The 14,585-nt window shown below is 39.0% G+C and overlaps 1 protein-coding gene across 1 annotated transcript in view; it reads left to right on the forward strand.

Annotated features, from left to right (window-relative positions):
* The window catches only part of C10H11orf53 (chromosome 10 C11orf53 homolog), a 159,671-nt gene that overhangs the window by 74,508 nt on the left and 70,578 nt on the right, over nt 1–14,585 (forward strand). The gene's annotated exons all lie outside the window — the stretch shown is intronic.

A 14,585-nucleotide genomic window follows, 5' to 3' on the forward strand; every position in this document is an offset into this window, starting at 1 on the left:
AATCCCCAAAAAGATTAAAGTATAACTAAAGGCAATTTTTTTTTTTAAATTTTGGATAGGGTAGAGAAGAGTTAAGCCTTGTACACATGATCAGTCCATCCGATGAGAACGGTCTGAAGGACCGTTGTCCTAGGTTAACCAATGAAGCTGACTGATGGTCCGTCGTGCCTACACACCATCAGTTAAAAAACCGATCGTGTCAGAACGTGGTGACGTAAAACACAACGACGTGCTGAAAAAAAACGAAGTTCAATGCTTCCAAGCATGCGTCGACTTGATTCTGAGCATGCGTAGATTTTTAACCGATGGTTGTGCCTACTAACGATAGTTTTTTTACCATCGGTTAGGAATCCATAGGTTAAATTTAAAGCAAGTTGGCCTTTTTTTTAACCTATGGTTAAATAACCTATGGAGCCCACACACGATCAGTTTGGACCGATGAAAACGGTCCATCAGACCGTTGTCCTCTGGTTAACCTATTGTGTGTACGAGGCCTTAGACTCCCTGTCAGTCTTTATTGCTCTCTGTGTTACCGTCCACAGAGGTTCACACTCTCTATTTGTCCTGTTTACCATTACCATTGAGAGAAAAATCTTAAATTTTGTGTTGTCTCCAGAAAAGTAATAGAGGGGAAATCTTCCAAAGGAGCATAATGTTTTGGTGATGGGTGACCTTGGGGTACCCAAGAAATTTGCGTATTTTTCAGGGATTTTCAACCCTGTTTTAGCCATGGGACAGGAAGTGGAGGTAAATCTAACCAATGGAACAAAGATGGCAAAAATAAAGCTTAACGAGTTTATACAACTTTCCTACTCAATTGAAAATTCAAAATGAAAAAAAGTTTACAGATAGACCACATTCATGCTACTTTATACAAGTAACATAATGTTAAGGTCTACCTTAAACATTAAGCAAATAACTTATTTTTAAGCATTTCATTTGGTGGTGTCACCACCTTTCAAGCTGATTGCAGGTTGTTAGGCCAAGTTGAAACTTGCCTGTAGACTTGTTGACAAAGGCTATTGTATCTAAACAATCTATTCTGATGATGGGATCAAGGCGAAAATGACCAGAAAGGGAAGTCATTATCAAAGTAACATTTCTCATAAATATTTATCTGTAGCTGAAGTTTGCATTGTGTTGGGCGTGTGCAAACATTATAAAACATCCCTTTGTTTCCATGATATACAAATATGGAATTTGTACTAGTGCGGCTCTTATATTGTTTCTTTATCCCACAGCATAATTGTCAAAAGCATTGTAAGCTACACAGATATCCTAATATAGCTTAGTATGTTTTAGTGGAAAACCTTTTCTTTAACAAAGACGGTACACCATTCATTACCCACTTTTACCGCAATGTATAGAGCAACAATTCAGACTGCCTGCCAGTGTTGTTGGAAGATTCCTCATCAAACAAACTACAGCTGAAGAAAAATAACTTGTATGATGCTTTATAACCTCCTTATAAAAGGCTTATTTACCTTTATTCCCACACACAGCAGCTGCGACTTGTGTGCTATAGCATTCTTAAGCCTTTTAAATCCCTAAGGCAAAACATTCTTGTGGATGTTAAAACTGACATTTATCTATACCAATGTGTTTATGCAATTTTTACTTCAGCATAATTTTTAGTTACTATTTCCAAGGGCTTGTTCACATGTCATGATCAGATAATACATATATATATCCAGCTATAACACATATTTATCCAACAATTCTTTAATGTCTATGGGAGAATTTAATAATGTGTGCTCCAACTATTGTACGTACCTGAACAAATTTTTCTTAAAAACTACACTAAATGAGATATCTAGTCAAGACAAAAAATAACAAGTACCTTATCTCTTAACCTCTCATCTCTTATCATATTACCATTACTAACTGTAACCTGCTGCTTAGAGACAATAACCTTTTTTTCTATGGGTATAAAAATCCAACACGTGTGAAGGTGTGCAGAAAACCACAGCTCAATGGACATTGTATGAAAAAGTACTGAATGGTTATGTTTCTAAATAAGTTGTTAAATAGGGTATGCTTTAAAAGCCTTAACGTGGTTGTATACCCCTTTTTTTATATTGTTACCTACAGATAAGCCTATAATAAGGCTTACCTGTAGGTAAAATGAATATCTCCTAAACCTACACGGTTTAGGAGATATTTACCCTGCATGCAGCTGTGTATTGTACCGAAACCTGCCAGAACAGAGGACATCTGGCCACTCACAGTGCCGGACCTGCGAACCCATAATAAACGCAGAAGGGAAAATGTCAGATCCCTCCGCGTTGACCGGGATGCGATGCAGGGGCTTCAATCTAAGGTAAGTATTTCATAGAGTATTTCATAATGAGCAAGTATGCAGTGCATACTAGCTCATCATGCCATTGCTTTACAGGGTTTTTTCCTTTTTTGGGGGGGGGGGGGGTTGCGGTTATACAACCACTTTAAAAGAGAAGTATGGGCTGTGGAAAAAACAAACAAGCACATTATACTCACCTATGTGGATGCAGCATCCATCTGATGCTGCATCTGTCCCCTGCTAGCTCTGCACAGAGAACTGAGCAATCAAACACCATGATCACTCAGTTCTCCTCCTCCATGATTGTCAGTCACCAGCTCTCCGCTCTACTCCTCCAGCACTCACTGGAGCACTGAGCTGTAGAGGGGCAGGAGGGGCTTGTTCAGGCTCTGGGCGTAGGATCCCGACCATATGGTTATGATTTTTTCAGAGCCTGGACCATGTCTGTGACAGTTGAAAACAGGTCACAGCAGTGCAGAACTAACTGCACACCTGTGATCCATAGGAGAAGTATTGCCAAAAAAAGCTTTTTAACTATGTAACTACGCATATACTTCTCCTTTAAAGCCCTATTGTGTGCAAGAGATTCTATATTACTTAAAAGAGAAGTGCACCTTGATGGATGAAACATTGGTCTGATGCTGCATCTCTCTACACTAAGAACTGAGAGATCAAAGAACACTGATTGCTCAGTTCTCCGTCTTTGGTGAGCAGAGAGCCAGTGACTGACAGCATGCACTGCCCCTCCAGTGCTCACTGGAGCACTGGGCTGTGGAGGGGGCAGACGTATCTGACTGGGATTTCAGTGGCTTCAAAGGAATCTTTTACTTTCCCTGTTTGAGCAAAGGAAAGGGTCACTTCTTCATAAATACACATACAAACATCTGTATAAATTATAGATGTTATACAAACTAAAAAGTTGACAATTCCTTTCCCTGTTTCTGCATGCCAAAATGTATATCTGTGCATTAGTAGTGCATTAGTAAAAAAAACACACATTCCTATGTAACTAAGAATAACAACCATTTTAGGAAATTATTTAAGGTTATCATTTAAGTCCTGAGTAGCGTGCTAATTCTGGGGTTGGCTCATCGTTGTGGATAAATATGTTCCAGTGCTTCATTGCCCTGTAACTGACAATCAGCAAAAGATCAGATAAAGGTTGTTTCCTGAGCTTATTTCTTTTGGACAACATGTTTAAAAAAAGAACATGACATCTACTCATGAATTTTTATTTGAATCACTTATGCCGCGTACACACGATTGGTTCGTCTGATGAAAACGGTCTGATGGACCGTTTTCATCAGACGAACCGATCGTGTGTGGGCCCCATCAGTTTTTTTTCCTATCAGTGAAAAAACTTAGAACCTGTTTTAAAAATATCTGATGGTTAAAAAACCGATATAAAAAAAAACGATTGTCTATGGGGAAATCCATTGGTTAAAAATCCACGCATGCTCAGAATCAAGTCGACGCATGCTCGGAAGCATTGAACTTCATTTTTCACAGCACGTCGTTGTGTTTTACGTCACTACGTTCTGACACGATCGGTCTTTTAACTGTGTGTAGGCACGATTGATGAAAGTCAGCTTCATCGGATATCTGATGAAAAAATCCATCAGACCGTTTTCATCAGATGAACCGATCGTGTGTACAGGGCATTAGACTCCATTCACACCTGAGCAGAGCGTCTTTCAGGCGTTTTTATTTGAGAGTTTTTGAGCATTTTTAGAAGTGTATTACAAGCGTTTTAAAAGTGGATTACAAGCATTTTACAACTTCAGGCATTTGTTTAGCCAATAGAAAGCACTAGGAGAGGAAAGGGGAGGAAATTAGGGGTGGAGAGCTGCTGCTTGAGCAGAAAACAAGCAACAAAACTCTCACAAAAGTCACAAGTCTTCAGGTGTTTCTGTTGAAGTCTTTGGGGCCAAACATGCTTGTAATCTGCCAAAAAGAAGCTCATGTACTTTTTTGAGCAACAGGTGGTTTGCTTTAGGTGACAAAACACTAATATGTGGACAGGGGCCATTAACATGAATAGGATTTGGCCTGTTGAGTGTTTTTAGAGCTATAAGCTTTAAGCAGAAAATTGCTCAGGTGTGAACAGGGCTGTATAGGTAATTTATTAGCTGTTTTAGGATCTTGTGTGGGTGTGCGATTTTACTGCGATTTTGCGGCTGCGTTTTTGCCGCGATTCACAGCCATGATTTCAGGGAATGCCAGTCTATAGAGCTGAATTTGCATCACACACAGATCAAATTCGCACAGGACCCTTTTTTCCCCACAGCTTATATTCGCAAAGCATTGATGTGAATGGCACTAATGTTAAACTATGTAATTTAAATGACTTGCGAATTTGAGAAATCGTAATGGCTCAAATTCGCAATAAAATTCGCAGCAGTGTGAACTTAGCCTAAAGAGGATGCCATTTCCCCTACTTTCTATAATAATTCTTCTTTGGACTGTAATAAAAATAAATCTACATGTATATATAGATAAAATGAATTAGCTCATTAAAATATTATAGTCTTTTGGCATATCACCTGAAAATTCATAAACACAAACAGATTATATATGTTCTGGTTTTATATGCATGTCATGCCTTTTTAAGTACAGTTTAGTATGCACCTTTCCTTTATAGTATCCTAGTAAAGAGATACAGGTTATTAGTCTATGGTCTCTTGAGCAGGTGGTGTTAGAAAATTGGAAGTCTCATAAAACATAAAATAAACTGCCATGTCATACATAACTTTAAAGTCTAACTAAAGACAAAACTTGTACGTTTTTATATTGCCGTCTGTGCTTAGGGTTTTTCTTCAAGCCAAACCCGAACACTTTAGTGACGCACAATACTTTTTTTTTTACAATCCTATAGTATATAGTAAAATACAGACCTGGGACACCTTTGGGCACTCCAAAGATAATAGTAATGCGACGCACATAGTGCCCCCTCACCCTCCTGTCAAGCACTGTTCAGAGCCACATTCCAGTCTGAACACTGTCTGGGTTTCAGGTGGACTGAAACCCGGACACATGATTCAAAACCCGAACTGTCCGGATAACGGACAGGTGGAAACCTATCTGTGCCCCTGTAAGGGGGAGTCACACTCTCTATTTTTCTATCTGTTTACAATTATAACCTAAATTTAAAGTAAAATGAAATCCCAAATAACAGGAATAAAGGGAAAATCTTCCAATGAGGGCATTTTAGAAGCCTGTAGCGCTCCTGTTCCATGTCAGCTGCTGGCCTGATTCCAGCATCCTGGTTTTGTCTATGATGCATTCTCCCTGTCTGCCTATCCACCAGCAAGGTGATTGATGTAGTCAGTCTATGGGTGGAGACCAAACCTAAGTAAAGCCAGCCAAGCCTGAAGCCTCATGCTTGTGATAGTGTTTGTTACCCGTGCTTCAAGCTCCCTGTTCTGCTGTTGGATTGCCCTGTTTTTGACCTTGGATTGAAACTTGGACTATTCTCTGAACCATGCCTGCCTTTTGACTACAGATTGGGCCCTGACTATTTTTGAATCTTGCCTGCCTTGTACCTTGACTGTTATTGGACCACTCTGCCTGTCTGCCAGTGCAAATACCTCTTTGCTGTGCTCTGCTCATGCCTACACTGGTGTTTGGCCAGGCACTATAGCATTGTTTATAAGACCTGGGGGCAACCAAGTACAGGTAGGCCTGCTTGCCTTTTGGGAAAGTGGGCTACTATAGGTGAAGAACACAGAAGCCATGTGTCTGACCACACTTGGCAGACAGAACAAGGCAAGATGCAGAGTCAGACATGCCAGGTCAGTAACAGATGATTAGATCAGGCAAAAATGGCAAGCAAAAGAGTAGTCAGGACAAAGGCCATGGTCAGCAGTGATGTAGCAGATCAGGTAACACAAGAGGTGGAGGCATATTCCAGAGACAAGCCCGGGTCATGGTAGGTAGCATTCAAGCATGATCAGAGACAAGCACGGTCAGCAACAAGGAGTCAAGCACAACAGGTTACACGGAACAGGGGTTGTGCACTGGGGCATGCGTGCACATGAGCACACCTGCATGTTACATACTGGCCTGTGCCTGCACACACACATGCACCTTGGAGCACCATCTGTACTATGTGAAAGCCTTCCCTGACACCAATATTTGCAGGAACTGCTGCAAATATCACCTATTCAGCAAATGGACAGCAGCTACCACAGAGGTTCAGTTGCCTCCATCCCGCAGTTACACTTACAAAGAAGGACAAACAAATTGGTGAAACAGAGCTGACTTCATTAGGAGTTTTATGTTACTGGTAGGGTGTCTGTAAATAAATCTGAAAACAAAACAAACAAAAAAAAACAACAAAGAGAGCTTACCAAACATCACAATAACAGGCAAAATCTGTAAATCCAAAAGCAACATAGGCCCACAGGAGGTAGAGTCTAGCCTGGGGATTGTGGAAACCAGGAAAGTAGCCCACCCACAGGCCCAGGGGAACAACCATGGATTAAACAGCAGACATAGCTGGAGTGCAGGCACTACAAAAACAAGGGACTTGCATAAGGCCCAGACTTGCCAAAGTAGGCCAAAGCACTGAAACCAGGTGAAAAAAGTGCAGAAATGTAATACACAGAGAGGTACACACAAACTAAAAAGCCCAAAGTGCATCCAAGTTTTAGTCTAAATAAGCAGATACATAGTTACCCATTAATAAAAAAAAAGAAAAACTGTAGTAGGATGAAATCCAGCAATAGATACCAAAAAAGGAAAGAGAGAACCAAGAAGATTGTAAGGTAGCCAAGAACCACAAAAAGAATTACCTCCTTGCTTGGAACAAAGTGCCTGAATATAACACCGAAAAGATGCCCTTGATGGTGCCAAATGCAGCCCAGCTCCATCTTGCCTCCACTTATATAGCCCCCCAGAATTGGTTGGCCTCTACCCAGAGTCCAAAGCTGTGCAAACGATGGAGGAAATTCAAGCCCTAACAATCTTGGTTACCTCATGGCAATCATAATCAAAATGGCAACCAGAAATGACAACCACGCATGCACATGGTCACACCCCAAAGCATGCATGTGTGATTCGGAAAGCGTGATGCCCCTCACATGCATAGTCATTGGCAATGGCATGGCACCAATGTGGAAGCAGGAAGCCGCCAAAACAAAACAAAAGAATCAGCAGGACCAAAAGAATTACACATCACAGGGGGAAATAAACAAAAGCCAGAAAATAGGTAAAAGAAAAAAAGGGGAAAAGAAAAGGAGAAACAAAAAAATAATAATAATAGGGAATGATAAAATAAAAATAAACAGAAAAAAATAAACTAAAAGCACCTTATCAGCTCATAAACCACTCACATTTCTCAATCAGACCCTTCTGTCCTGCAAGGTCCAGTTATATTCTCATGTTGTGCTGTAATTTCCTCTTTCTCATACAGCATAAAGAAGATGTAGCCAGGCTGTCAATTAAAGATAACATGACAAACTTTGGTGTCGGTATTGAGAAGTGCGTAGTACAAAATTCATATAACCAAGAGTGATTTTTTAAATGTTTATTGTTTAAGAGCATGAAACAAAGGGAAGGAAGACACGCTCCCATTGTGTAGAAAAGAGAAGAGGTACAGAGCTCAAAAACAAACTCCAAAAAGTTTGCAACAAGTAAATTAAGAAAGCCCCGTACACCCTGTATGAAAAATTCAAGATATCACCAGCACACCATGTACCATGTTTAGATAAATAGACAGGGCACTTTAAATTCACCAACAGAGAACAGCAAATTTTAATGGCCACTAGGGGCGTTCCTCAGACAGCAATGAAAGTAACCAGACAACCAGTGCATAGAAACACATAGAAATGTCAACACAGCTGCCAATCCGACTTAATGTGCATATAACCTGAAACAGACATCATATGTACTGTTGGAGCTCAATACAGTATATGACTACAGTACAAACACTATACCAAAGGTATAAGCATTATCACAGCACTAAAACAGACCACCGTGTAAAGCTCCAATAAAATTACTGTGTATCTATCACCATGGTAACTCCACTTCCCTTGATAAGGCCCATTTACAACATGGGCCAAAACAGGAACTGAATCGGAGCCTGGCAGGAAGTACATCAACAGACACACCTCTCAGCCACACCCAGCATGCTCCTACCAGAACCAATCATAAAAGTTGAGATGGAACAATAGAAGGACACAAGATATCAACCATGGAAACAGTAACATGCAGGGCTATAAGACATAATAGTGTGCCTCAGGCCCATAGTGATCCCCTCACTCCCTACTCAATAAAAAGACCAAGCAGCGACTGTTCAGGAGCCACCCACCAACAACATTTTAATCTAATGGTCAAAGCAAACAAACCCATTTATGTAAAATTTACAATAAGCAAAAAACATAATAGTACATGCTATGAGGCACTGTTGCACAAAAAGAGAGAAAACCAGAATGTCCCTAAGCACATTCAGGTTAAGGAGTATTTCTTTGAATTCTTATTCGTCATCACTGTTACCTCATTTTTATATTTAGGAATTTTAGCAATAAAGTTTATCCTGATGACAATCAGAAAAGATGGGTGTGTACACTACTTTAGGCCCTACCTGGAATATTTGGAAAACCTTTGACAGAGAGCAGAAAAAATTCACTGTCTGCCCTCTAGGTATTTAAGTGCATTATTTTCCTATTTAAGTCTGGTGGCATAAAAGATTAATGTGAACAGGAATTTATATTTTTCCAGTGATATGATGTTTAAGAATGTGTGTGAAAATGGCCATAAAGTGTATGTCAGAAAAACACATGCAGTACATCTCTCCAATGCATGCAGTTTCTCTTTTTTTTTAACCTTTTAAAAATGCTGCAAGTATTTATTTGCCAGAAATTCAGTGAGCTACTAACTTCCTGTTTGGACTTGGAACACAAGGACTTTGCAACAGCACTAAAATAGGGTTGCCACCTCATCCCTTTAAAACCGAACACATATTAATTACGCAGGTTCTGTGGCTGATTAAGGTGGTAATTAAATTCACTTAGTGCCTTACCTGCATTAAATTAGCCCAAGAACCTGTGTAATTAATATGTGCTCGGTTTTAAAGGGGTGAGGTGGCAACCCTACACTAAAATACCATCTCACTGTCAACTATGCCTGATAGACTAAGGAACTCTCCCTACCCCCACTATTAACAGTATATCCATCTCCATGTGCATACACTAATTTCTTTCTAAGCAAAATAATTCTGTTTCTTTGACTCAAATGTCCCTGTCCAAGCACTGTGTGTAGGGAAAGGGATCTTGGGTAATGTGCTGTAGATGTACATGATTGCACCCCACATATGATATATCACCACACAGCAAGTAAGAGCAATTTGTATAGGTCCTTTATTTATGGTTAACTTTAAACTTATAAGCTGTAAAGACATCTATTTATTTTATTTTTTTATCATTTCAATCATTTTAAAATTGTAAGCTCCGTGAGCAGGGCCCCCTTATTACACTGAAAAAATACAAAAAGGTACAGCGCTAAGTGTATATATGATCACCAAAAAGGTAAATAATAAGTGAATGAAAGAACACAAGTTCAATAAAAGTCCATAGAAAGACTCAAAAAATCAAATGAGTCCACAATTCGTATGTAAACAGTGATATTTGAAAGTAGAAATCCTCCACCGTAGAAGACACCTGATAAAAATATAGTTGTAGTCTCCTTACCAGATGGTAGGACCGGTATTGCAGCGGTCTTATAGGGCCCAGGGATATTTAAAAGTCCTCCCAAAAGACTGACTCAGATGCTGGAATAGGTCTCATGAACTAAGTGCGTACCACCAAATGTAATCCCTTCAGGCTCCCATGCAATGAGAAACAATAAAGAGCCACATAGTGTAAATCCATATAATGTACAGGGTTTAATGAGGTAAAAAATGTGCACTTACAATGAGTAGAGTATCAAACAGCATGTAGATAAAATAGGGGGGGGGGTTTGTTTGGGGTGGCGTCTCCTCTATGTTTTCCTCCGTCTGCTCAGCACTCCATCGCGTTATGTCTCCGGGTAGTGCGTGATGACGTCACAAGCTAGGCCACTATGTGGCTCTTTATTGTTTCTCATTGCATGGGAGCCTGAAGGGATTACATTTGGTGGTACGCACTTAGTTCATAAGACCTAGTCCAGCATCTGAGTCAGTCTTTTGGGAGGACTTTTAAATATCCCTGGGCCCTATAAGACCGCTGCAATACCGGTCTTACCATCTGGTAAGGAGACTACATCTATATTTTTATCGGGTGTCTTCTACGGTGGAGGATTTCTACTTTCAAATATCACTGTTTACATACGAATTGTGGACTCATTTGATTTTTTGAGTCTTTCTATGGACTTTTATTGAACTTTTGTTCTTTCATTCACTTATTATTTACCTTTTTGGTGATCATATATACACTTAGCGCTGTACCTTTTTGTATTTTTTGTGTTCTTTTACTTTGGTTATAGGTAATAGGTACTGGCAGCTTCCTACATTCACGTGTTATTCACAACTTATTATATGTTAGCGCAGTGTTTTTTTCTACCACTAGTGGTTGGAAAATCCTTTTTTTTCATTTTGCCCCTTATTACACTGGTCTACAAAGAGAAAGCCTTGAAAAATATAGTAGCTAAATTTTAACAGAATTGGGTCACTAATAATAATAATGAGGGCCCTAACTCTTGTCCTGATCCCTATTTTGCATCCGAAAGATAGGTGGTATGCTGTTCCTTGGAAATGTAAGGCAATGACACTTTTGTAAGCCACCAGAGGTAACTATATGATGCATCTGACCAAGACAAATGTGCCCTGCAATAAAAGAACAATAAATTAAGCCCTGTAGACACGGGCAAGCATCTTGTCAGGAAAAAAAACATTGTTTTTCCTGATGAGATTCTTGGGAAAAATCTCTTACCACCCAAGTGTACAGACTCTCGTTTCAAAAGAACCACGGTTCTCTTGAAAGGAAAGAACGCGATAACGTCATCGTGTGCGACGAGCATGCGCTCATCACATTCGATGCCGTCGCCGCCATCTTGCTGCACCCTACCTATGATTAGGAAGCTACCGTGCATGCGTCAAAGTAATTTCGAGCATGCGCGGGTTTCCACAGCGACAGGTAAGTATACACACTCTCAGGTTTCTCAGCAAGAAAACTGCCGAGAATCTCACAACGAGAAAAATAGAGAACATGTTCTCTATTTTTCTCATCGAGATTCTGGGCAGATTTCCAGACGAGAAACCTGAAAGCCTCGTACACACGCTCGGTTTACTCGGCAAGAAAGCTCTGCCAGCAATTTTCTTGCTGGTTCTTGCCGAGAAAAACAAGCGTGTGTACGAGGCTTTACAGTTCTTTTGTCTCAAAGTGAAGATAAATGTATACACCTCCATTTTCATTGTTCTACGATTTTCATTGTTCTACGATATTTTGTTGAGGTTATGATCATCAGACACCTCCCTCCCTTGTAGGCAAATATACCCGCCTGTGTAAAAAAAAAAATATTGTGAAATATCTTGAAAACTTTAGCCAACCAGGACCTTTATCACCTGTTTTCAAATTCATCTAATCAAAATATGTAAGAATTCACAAATTTTATCTCGGAGGTCGATCATTTGCCAAAATTTGTAGACCAGTGTTATAGAATTGAACAATGTAATCATACTGTTCCCCTTTACATTGTTAAGCTATGCGCAAACTGTTGGTGCTATATAAATTAGGGGGTTGTAATAATAATAATAATAATTTTAAGTATCACAAATTTTAGTAATTTCACAGGTGCATGCAGTTTTGAGACGTAACATATTTGGTATCTTTTCATTCAACACCGGCTCCTCTCTTATTTTTCAAAGAAAAACAAATTCGGGATTAAATTGTGTTTTGTGTGCAATAACTAATTTTAGTGTATTTTTAACTAAAATAATACATTTAATAAACAGTTGCGCAAATATTGTGAGATATAACTACCATCTCTACATTCTATAAGGCCTCTATGCTTATATCTTTTACCTCTTTCCTGCCCAGGCCACTTTTCAGCTTTCAGCGCTGTCACACTTTAAATGATAATTGTGCGGTCATGAAACACTGTACACAAATAAAAATGTTATCTTTTTATTTTTCACATAAATAGAGCTTTCTTTTGGTGATATTTAATCACCACTGAGTTTTTTATCTTTTGCTAATCAAACGAAAAAAAGACCCAAAATTTGGAAGGGAAAAAAAGGCGTCACTTTGCATACTACATTTCTTTGGTGAAAATAACCCAAATCAGAGTATATTATTTGGTCTGTAAGAACATTTTAGAGTCCACAAACTATGGTATATGCATCTGAAAATTGACCAATCCTGATATGCTGACAACCTATCCCATTTCTTGAGGCCTGAAAATGCCAAGAGAGTACAAATGACCCATTTTTGGAAAGTAGACAGTCAGATGTGTTTAGTAAGAAGCATGACATGTTTTTTTTTTGCCAAATTGTTTTGAAACATTAAGACATTTTTACAAATTAGCTTTTTCCACAATTGTCACAATTGCAGTACAATGTCATCATATAGCTCAGTGTTCAGGGACACTGACTGGTGAAAGTATGTACTACTCTGGAGGTGATCAGTTTTTTTTTTTTTACACACTAAAAGTGAATATCACTGTTATAAACAACCATTTTTTTCTGAATGAAATCCATTCATTCAGTGCGTACTATAGTGATTAGCTATTGGCATGTGACTTAAAGGGTTTGTAAAGGATTTTTTTTTAATCTTAATAGCTTCCTTTACCTTAACCTCCCTGGCGGTATGATTCTGTCAGAAAAAACATGCTGAAAGCGGTACCATTATTTGCAAGGAAATTTGGCGTTTTATATTGTGGGTCTGTAATTTTTAGAAATAACTCACTTAAATCTGACCAAACAAGATTCTAATAGGCATCCCGAGTATGACATTTTTTTTAAAACAAAATTATAAATTATAATATAATAAATAATTATAAATAATTATAACAAATAATAATATAATTATAATAAAAATTATTCAATAATGTAATCAAATCAAAATCACTGAAATTTTCTCAGTTGCAGAATTGTTGCTGTCATTATTTTTTTTTTATGACGAATTTCCCCACAAATCGCTATCGCACAATTCTGCAAGTGATTATAATTTATTATCGCTGTTTTTTAGCTGATCTAAAACTATTTTTGACATAAAGGGTCACTTTTGGTTGCTATGGACAATCTACAGTTTGCAGGGAGAAAGAAACGTTTTTATTATATAAAATGACATGCATGACACAGGACAGACCACTAGGGACAAGGGGGTGTGTGTTTTTTTTACATACAGTACTGTAATCTATAAGATTACAGTATACTGTATGTATAGTGTTTGTTTACTTTTTTGAATTTGGCGCCGTTCTCCGTCCCCGTGCGTCGTAACGTCGCAGGGAACGGAGATCGGCGTCACACGGAGGCACTGTGTGAATCGAGCGAGGTCCCGCTCTCTCACACAGCGCGGTGGCATCGCTGGATCCAGGGACAAGGTAAGTAAACCATGCCTGTGGATCTAGCGAGGCAAGCCCGAGTCTGACTCGGGGTTACCGCTCGCAGCAGGAAAATCTAACCCCGAGTCAGACTCGGGAATACCGCCAGGCAGGTTAATGCAGTGCTGTTTTCATGTCCTCATTGTTCGTTTTTGCTCTCAAGTTGCTGTAATTCTTCTCTGATCTCCACCCTTCCTGGTTGTCTGTTTCCTGATGACCACAGTGCTGGGAGCTTTCTCTCTGTGGTCACTAACTTCAAGGAGGTGTGATTACTGTGTGTCTAGTTTCTAGTTTCGTTTTCCAAACCATCACTGCTCTGTGGCTCTGTATGCTCTGTAAGGCAGAGAGGCAGGAAACTAAATGCAAAAACTAAACTAGAAACTACAGGTACATTATATAATAGATTTGTATCTCTTTTTAATCGTTTTTAAAAGGAATCAGTTAACTATTATGTCTCTATACCCTGTAAACAGTCATTTCAGCATATTTTTTTTATTTATTTACAACTCCTTTAAATGGGTGAATCTAGAATTGTAGAACCCCCTTCATCAAGGCTAATAAATTACATAACTGTTTTATTTTAAGAGATGTTTAACTCTGATGGAGAGCCAAGGGCAAGGCTATGCCCTGAAGCTATTTTCTTTTGTGTACAGTCTTCCAACTGATTTTATACTAGAATAAAGTTGGATCTAAACAATAATATCTTAGTGTGGTGTTTCAATTCTAGTTTTTCTTATTTCAGGAGTTGTTATTAAACCTTTTACATTCA

This window comes from Rana temporaria, chromosome 10, assembly GCF_905171775.1.
Source record: "Rana temporaria chromosome 10, aRanTem1.1, whole genome shotgun sequence".
Taxonomy (NCBI): Eukaryota; Metazoa; Chordata; class Amphibia; order Anura; family Ranidae; genus Rana; species Rana temporaria.